Source organism: Cynara cardunculus (assembly GCF_001531365.2).
Source record: "Cynara cardunculus var. scolymus isolate 2C chromosome LG 5, CcrdV1, whole genome shotgun sequence".
Taxonomy (NCBI): Eukaryota; Viridiplantae; Streptophyta; class Magnoliopsida; order Asterales; family Asteraceae; genus Cynara; species Cynara cardunculus.
Genome location: NC_037532.1, coordinates 31,355,368 through 31,365,236, shown reverse-complemented (window position 1 = coordinate 31,365,236; position 9,869 = coordinate 31,355,368).

Here is a 9,869-nt window from a genome sequence, read left to right as displayed (position 1 = left end):
AATTTTCCCTTATCATTGAAATAAAATAATTTTTTAATATTTTTTATTTTTTAATTTCCTAAAATAAAGTAAACTAATCTTAGCCATTGATCAAGAAAATGGACGGATGAGATTGGTTTACACGGTTTACACAAATGGGGCAAGTTTTTATTTGAACGCTCCTCTCTCTCTATATATATATATATAGACTTGAGATCATGTGAGACCAATGGTTTTTCGTGAGACCTGTAAGACCAATTCTCAACCCTTTGATAAGATCTATAATCTGACAATCTAAATATTCATAAACGCCACAAAATTTCTTAATAATTACCAAATTGCCATCGTACATTTTAAATCATTAGATCATTAACTTATAAAGTTGATCAATGAACATAAATTGATCTTACGGGTCTCACGAAAAACCTTTGGTCTCACGTGAACCCAACCATATATATATATATAGGGTTGAGTTCATGTGAGACCAAAAAAAACTTTTGGTCTTATATATATATATATATATATATATATATATATATATCATGTTCCATAAACTTTTGATCTTAACATCTTATTTTAGTTGAGTAAAAAAAAGAAAATAAAATTTAAATATTTTCATTAATTGTTTGACATATGTATCTTTCAATGAGATTCCACCACACGACAAGATTCTATTTAAGTGCTCAAACAATTATTTGTTGAGCTTACATATTATATGTTGAATTCATTAATTGATCTCAATGGATCCATCTTTTCTTTCATATTTTTATTTATTCTTATTTGTCTACTTGTCTAAAAAATCTTGCTAATGTTCTTTATTATTGATCCCTCATTGATCCTCACTATTATTTCACTCACACAAATATTTTCTTTTTTTTAATCAAAATAACACATATTTGTTGTTATGAACTAAAAAATTCTTACTTTTTTTATAAAAAATATACTCTTGGTTTCAGATTACCTAATAAGAAGTACGTAAATTTAAGTACTCTTATATATATATATATATATATATATATATAAAATAAAGATAAATAAGATTACTTTTCTCAGTAAATTATTAGTTCTTGTACTCAATTTTACACTAATGAAAAACATTTATTGAATTTTTTTATGTACTTACCGAGGATCACTACAAGAAAAATGAGCTTTGACGATGCACCTTTTAGCGATGACATGTTTCCGCCAGAAGTTATAGCGACGACATGTTGTTATATACTTTTTTTTTATGATAAATGGACTTTTAACGATGACAAAAGTCGTTATTAAAAACTTTGTTTCTTATAGTGTGCCCTGTTTTTACGTTTGTCCGACGCCTATAGATGTCAAGAACGGACCTGGTGGTGATTCAGATCGTTGATGGTTCAGAATGGTGATTCAGATCGTGGTAATCGACGGTGATTTAGATCGATGATGGTTTAGATCGATGGTGATATATGATGGTTCAAAATGATGATAATTCATTCTCAATTGTAATAAAATAACGAAGAATGTGAAGGGATTTAATTCAATTTCATAAAGGGTTAAATGCATTAAATAGCAATCTACTTTCATAAAAAAATTTATTATAACATTCTACTTTTGTTTTTCTTTATTACAGCAATATACTTTCAAATTATTTTTTATTAAGGCATTGTACTTTAAAAAATCTACCAATAATAGCAATGGGTAACTTGTTACCTTTTAAACCGGTTAATCATTTGACTTTTTTGCTTGTGTGTCTTTAATGAGGTGATGTGGATGCCACATCATTTTGATGACTTAACTAAAATTAAAATTAAAACATATTTCAAATTATTATTAGTGATTTTCATTTTTCATTGCTATGATATAAAAAAAAACATTTAATTTTTTTACCTTTTCTTATTAAATGCATTCAAATTAATAGAGTAAAATATTTATTAAATAAATATGAAACATTATTTTCGAGATATATTTTGTTTGTAAAAAAGTCAACTTTTTCTATTTTATGTTGTTCAAATTAATGCATATCTTTTAAAGTTCTCTTTAAAATATTAACGAAATAAATTGTTATCTACAATTTTTTAATATTATTATATCAATAAATAATTCAAAAAAATCTAATTAATTTAATATATTTATTCGTCAAGTAAAAAGTTTTTGAACAAATATAATATATTCTTTAAAAGATAATATTTTTAGTAAAAAAGAAACAATTCTTATTTTTCTTTTTTCAAAAAACACATATTTTTTTTAAAGTTTTAGCGAGATAAATTGTGTTATACTAGTTTTATTGATATTGGTATATTAATGAATAATTTAGAAATTTTTTAATTCATTTAATACATTTATTAAATAACATGTAAAATATCTAAATATTAAAATTAAAAATATAATGTTTAATAAGAACTAGTAGATGCTATAATAAAATAATTATGAAAGTACAATGATGTAGTAAGAAAGTCACATTACTATAGTACATGTGGACAGCCTACGTGGACAATGAAGTGGCATGGAAACCTAGTATAATAAGTAAATTTAAATCAAAAGATTACCCAATGCTATAATAGGTAAATTTTTCAAAGTATAATATTTTAATAAAAAATAGTTTTAAAATACATTATTATAATAAAAAAAACTGAAATTATAATAAATCATGGTCTGAACAGTCGTAAATTACTTTAAAAATTACAGCGTACGTGTAGGAGAGATGCTCTTACCACCATTTTAGTCCTATATAATCCAATAATCTGTGATCCAAATTTTCAGTTTACATTCAAAAAGGTTATTACAACTCAACCCAATTTACGATACAGATTTGTTCCGACAAAGATCAGATCGAAAGCTTTTTGTTAATGGCGATTGTTGGGAACCCTAATTCTGAACCTAGGATATCTGATCAGTTGGAGAAGAAGAAGAACAGGAAGATGCTAGGTGGCGGTGGCAAGGTGGCGGAAATGAAGTCGTCTTCGGAAATCTGTGATCATGCCGTTTGGCAACAACGGAAATGGAACAAGGCTCCTGGAGTTCGTGTTGTTGGTGGCCGAATTTATGGTCCTGAAAATGGGAAAACTTGTCATCAAGTATGTCTAATTAGTTTTATGAACCAGTAGCTCGGTACATTGTAGTTTTAGAGCAGGGAATATATGCTACCTACAATGATTAACAATATGAAATTAACCTAAACCATTAATAATTTATACCTAAAACCAAACAATTAATGGTTTGAACTTAAATAATTTCGGATATAGTTTTACACGGATAGATTAAAAGACCTAAACACATGTAAATTTGGTCCCCAAATTTTGGGACGGCCCTGTTTTAGAGTTAGATTTTTGGGTTACATGTTTTGAAAACGTCAATGGAGGTTTTTATACAGTTTGTTTATGCACTTATTGAAGATGGTCGTTCACTGAAGGTTATTGCACAAATTCCATTTCAAACCGAACTTGTTCCTTGAGACCTAAGTGCTGATGCTTATGCTGAAACTGATCAGGGAACATTTACCCAGTTGGTACATTAATACAATGTTGTTGCAGAATTGAGTGCGGATATGATCGTTTGTATTTCTATGTGTCTAGAAGTTCATTACTTGCAAGATGATGATAAGCAGTTGGTCTGAAGTTAAGAATGTTATTTAGCCCTTTGACTTTTGATATTTAACAAGTTGCATGGGGAGGAAAAATAAACAGGAAAGCAAGAAAGTAGCAATAGTAATATAGTGGATGTAATGTAATATCCCAATTGTATTATGCCTCATACTATGTTCTTTTATTTAAACAGTTGAAACCAAGAGGTAATTGTACAAGCTAGTGGTTTGTTTTATTTATTCTTATGTTATCATTAGATCGCTTAATCTAATATGCTTCAATTCCATGATTTATATCCAATTTGGTTACCTAATACACCTCAAATTTGCATGATTCTCTTAGCTCCAAAGTGCCGGCAAAAGACCTTGGACTTCTCAGCTGACTGCAAGAATCAAGTAAACGAGAAACGATGTACCCTCAACTACTGTTTCACATGCCTCATGAACATGTTAAATTGCATTTTATTAACACTTCTATAATAGTTGTTTTTGGTAGACGTGGGTGTTCGGGCCTGCTTGTGGACCTTGACTAATTCCATCGGCCTGAAAATGAAAATCCTAATGGCCATAGAAGTTATATACGCCTATGCAGGGTGTTCTAGACTCCATCATTGATGCACATGCTCTCTGTTATGTATGGGGTGAAAGCAGAAGATGTAGCGTATTTGGAGGATTGGATTTGTCCTAGGTGTAGATGTATATGCAATTGTAGCACATGCATGTAAGTTCGTTGATTTTTCTATCATTGAGTAATGAAAGATTTTTTTATTTGTATGAAATCTTATAGCCTATGAAATTTTATAGGAAGAAATGTGGTGTCAAGCCCACTGGTGTGCTTGTGCAAATGGCAAAGGCTGGTGGATTTTCTTCTGTTTCAGACTTGCTCCATGTCAAAGGTGCTCACAGTGTTAGTCATTACAACAGTGCAAAACAAATAGGAAGAAAGCAACCGGCTCCTGAAGAGGTGTGATTTCAATCCTTTGTATATAATTGTTTATTTTCATGAAGAAAATCAATGGTCAGTAATTGCTCCATAAGTTTTCAACCATTGTCGTTTTTTTTCTATCTGGTCTCAAGCTCTTCGCTTTCAAATTCGCTAAACTTTTTGGCAAGCTTTCTGTAAGTCTCAAGGTCAAAACTTTTTCGCATACATTTTTTTTTGCAAGCTGCGGGGTTTCATGGAAACAAGTCAAACAACACCTTTACTCCTGTGGGTAGAGAACACGTTGGCATAAATCCTGACCCTCCTTCCTAGTGGGATATTTCGGGTTCATTTGATTTAGTTTTAGTTGCTCAATACAGAGGACAACTATTCTATGGAGCAGTTTAGTGACTGCTGCTGAGTGGTCATCAACAATCCATGGTCCTATGCCAGTCTTCTATTCTGCTCGTTTTCATGCAGAAATTATGTAAATTTCTCAGACTGCATTGTCTGTTATTTGGGAGATACATTACCTTTTTGTGTGTTCCCAGGGAACCATGACTACTTCACCTAAGAAGCTGGGGAAGGAAAATATATTTGATGGCAAAGACATATTCAACTGTCATTCCTCCAGTCCTGCCCCCTGTTAAGGAGAAACCGAATAAAAAAAAGCGAAAAGGCTTGAAATGCAGGATGTCAATGGGGTTAATGGTGCTTCACCAAACAAGACTAGTACTACCCATCATGATCTAAAACATGAAGGGATCACTCAGACACATAATGCCATGGTGTTACAAGAGACTAGTTGTCATTCTGACAAAAAAAACTAAAGAATATGAAGACAGAAGGGTCAAAGGAAGGCAGTCCTACAAAGTCTCAAGTTTCAAAAGGGTACCCTAGACATGGAATAAGTAATGAAAAGGTTGATGGTGTTCAGCAAGAGGAAAAGGCTTTCAACATGAATAAAGTTCATAAAGCTCTAGATATCAGGAGTGATCAAAACACAAAGAAGTGTGTAAATGCCAAGAAATGTCATCAAGCTAAAAATAATGCTTTCAACTTGGATGGTAAATATTTGGAGGCTGTTATCTCTCTGCCAACAGGGAGTGAGTTGGTGACCGTAGCTGGCATTGACATTCCAAAAGAAGATGCTGGTAATGCTTTGCAATTCTTGGAGTTCTGTGCTGCATTTGGAAAGGTAACTTCATTAACAACTTGCATTGCTTAATGAACTCACCTATCATGCTTGTGATCTTGAAGTGTTGCATAGCTTGCTTTGTTGGTGAAATTTCTAATGTGCTTTATTTGATTATCTTTATGCTTGCCATCTGGATTTGTGGGGTGTGTTTGTTTTTTATGATTTTCTGTTGGTTGACTAGGGGCATCTATAATGTAAAACACCAAATTTTGTGGCATTTTGGTGCAAAAATGGTACACAAATTCAATCACCTCTGATGTTTTATACTATTTTTTTACACAAAAAGAGAATATTTCTTTTTTGTTTTGATTATATAGATTTTCAATATTACCATTATATGTATTACCTCTATAAATTATACCCTTATATTTAAGGACTATTTTACCAATATTTTATTTTGTAAATTATGAAAAATTAATACTTTTTTAAAATTAGTTGAATACATTAAAATTAACATTATAAAAACTTCAAACTTAATAACATTTTTAGTAATTAAAATGTTATTAGACAATGAAATAAAGTCAAAAGTACATAAATGATAAATCTTATAGTTAAAGTACAATTTTGTTGATGTCAAAACCTTTAAAAAATAGTTACACAAAATTTGGTGCTTTACTGTTCATAACACTAACAAATGGTGCAAAAAAAGATGCGACTTGGTGCAGAAAATAGGTATAGCGTGGGATTTGGTGCGTTCATTGGAGATGGTCTAAGGTAGCAACTTAAAATAAAGGAAAATGCTGCATAACTAGACTTCCTCTCCAACCCTTGTAAAGTTGGGGAGCCTTTCTACCAGGTTGTGTTGTTCCTTGACTTCCTTCATAGTAGGAATATGTTAGCAAGAGCCAAACTCGGAAACCTTGCTGTAGATTGTTGTGTATTTCCTYTTCTTGATCCATGAATTAAGGCCATTCCATAGATAGTTAGTTACCTCCTTGTATAAATACTTGTACTCCTATTTGGTGAAAGAATAGAAAAACAATATACACCATCTCTCTCTCTCTCTCTCGAATTTACATGGTATCAGAGCGTACCTCTCCAATCTTGACGAAACCTCACGAAACCTCATCCTCCTGAAACCCTAACGAAACCTCAGAATTCTCGTATCAATGGGGGAAACATTGAATACTTCGCAAGTCATTGTTCAGAATGTTCAAGACGCACCTTTCCCCACCGGAGTCATTCTTGATGACAAGAACTATCCTTTGTGGTCGCAATTAATGGAGATGCGGATCGGAGCACGAAACAAATCCGGTTACCTCACTGGAGCGACACCGAAACTGAAGACTGATGAAAAGAAGATTGAAGCATGGCTCATCGACAATCATCGAGTTAAAAGCTGGCTGATTGACTCGATGAGCCCACCCCTTATGCGTCGCTTTATTCGCCTGCAAACGGCGGCTGAGATATGGGAAGCGGTCGGGAAAACCTTCTATGATGGAACAGACGAAACTCAGTTGTTTGAATTGAACCGAAGGTCCTTCAACACCCGCCAGAACGGACGATCTCTATCTGCTTACTTCAATGAACTGGTAAGTATATTTCAAGAAATTGATACCCGTCTAACTGTTCAAGAAGACACCGTCACTCAAACAATCGCCCTAAACAAAACATTATCACGCCTTCGTGTGCACATCTTCTTGGCTAGACTAGATCCAGAATTTAATCAAGCGAGGTGCAAAGTCTTGAGAAAATACCCGCCCCTTGATCTTGAATCATGCTATGCCTACATCCGAATTTGACAAACCATGGAAGAACCAAAAACCCGAATCAGACAGCGTGGTTCATATGGCCACTCGAAATCGTAACACAAAAGAGAAAAAATCGAATGGTAAGGGGAATACATTCACGTGTACGCACTGTGGGGAAGAAGGTCACTCAAAACTCCGATGCTGAGATCATCGGATATCCTGAATGGTGGGACTTCACTAAGAAACCACGGAAAAAGATCAGCCAGGCAACTGTTGCAACTTCAACTCAATCTGAGGAAGTAATCACTCCAATAGCAGCTCACACGTCAACCAACCTTGGTATGTCACACCATAACCACGTTTCAAATAATGGTTGGATAATTGATACAGGTGCCACTGACCATATGATGAATGACTCGAAAATAATGACGGTTTTTTCCCCAAAACAAAAAACCATATGCACCGCGAATGGTAGTACAACACCTGTAACACATGAAGGATTCGTAAAAATTTCAAGCTCAATGAATTTTGATTCGGTCCTAGTGGTTCCATCCTTATCGTCTAACTTACTATCCGTTAGTCAGATTACGGAATCCCTTAATTGCTATGTGATTTTTTGGCCAAATGATTGTGTCTTTCAGGATATGACAACACATTGGATTCTTGGCTATGGTACTAGGCGGGGGCGGTTGTACTATCTCAAAGAAAACCATCAAAGTCAAGCACATCATACTGGAATAAGCCAAGCAAACCAATCAGTGGCATGGCTGTGGCATCGCCGGCTTGGGCATCTATCCTTTAATTACCTTAGGAAGCTTAAGCCAAATTTGTTTTTGAATGTACTGGATAGTGATTTTAAGTGTGGCATTTGTGAGTTAGCAAAAAATAAAAGAATTTCGTATGTTCCCAGTTTTAATAAAACTTTGACTCCTTTTATGACCATACACTCCGATGTATGGGGTCCGGCTCGGATTCCCACTCCTAGTGGTGCACGGTATTTTGTAACCTTCGTTGATGAATGCACTCAGATGATTTGGATCTCACTTCTGAAAACCAAGGGGGAAGTACACTATGCATTCAAGGAACTACACCACATCGTCAAATCTCAGTATCGAAAGGAAATTCAGATATTACAATCTGATAATGGGGGGGAATATATCAACCTCGAAATGCAAGTTTTTTGCAAAGAAAACTCCATTCGACAACAAACATCGTGTGCAGGAACACCTCAACAAAATGGGTTAGCAGAAAGACGAAATCGACAGATTCTCGAAATAGTCCGGGCCTCCCTATTTGACATGAATGTTCCACGAAAATTTTGGGGGGAAGCAGTTCGATCAGCTGCATATCTCATGAATAGAACCCCCTCACGGGTGATAGATTTCAAAACCCCATTACAAAAGCTACATGAACTGGTAAACATGTCTGTGTGTAACGGACTCGAACCAAGAATTTTTGGATGCACGGCATATGTTCACCAGAACGTAGGAAAATTAGAACCAAGGGCAATCAGATGCATTTTTCTGGGATATGCAGATAAAAAAAGGGGTATCGATGCTATGATCCAATCATGGAAAAAATGTATGTGACACGCGATGTATCCTTTCACGAGACCGTTCAATACTTTGGAGATGCGAATTCACTTCAGGGGGAGAAACAAGATGAAGCGAACCCACACTACCAACAAATGGAATCTACCCCGGATTTGGATCTCCATGACAACAAGAACGCAACAACGGTACACGAAACAACCGAGCATGCAACCTTCGAGAACACACCTGACGAGGGTAATTACAATGCTGAAATTGAAGAAGAAGACAATCGAGATAGTACAACCACCCCGGAAACTGAGAATGCCGATGAAACCGAGTCTATCACTATCGATCACCCCGAGGTAACTGATAGTACGCCTAACGATACTAACATTCCATATGCCACATCTGGTTCTGTCTTACAGGAAACGAATGACACATCCCAAGCTAGATATCCAACTAGAAGCAACCGAGGTGTTCCAAAGAAACAGTACCAACCGGACCTGAAGGCAAAGACGAAGTATCCAATCGGAAACTATGTTTCACATCACTGCCTGTCGTCCCCACATGCGCTAGTAGTTGAAAAATTGTCCACTGTATCAATACCAAATGATGTACAGGAGGCCATGAAAGATGAATAGTGGAAGAAAGCCATGAACGAAGAAATGGAGGCGCTACAAAAGAACCAAACTTGGGAGCTTGTGGAACTTCCTCTCGGAAAAAAAACGGTCGGATGCAGGTGGATATATACAGTTAAACTAGATTCAGAAGGAAACATAGATCGATACAAGGCGAGACTCGTGGCCAAGGGACAATGGAAAAGTGACTGCTCTTATCGTGTATGTTGACGATATGGTAGTCACTGGAAATGACTCGGAAGAAATGGCGAATCTTCAAACTATACTTGCCACGGAGTTTGAACTAAAAGATCTCGGACACCTAAAGTATTTCTTGGGTATTGAAGTAGCCAGATCAAAATCTGGAGTCTCCATGTGTC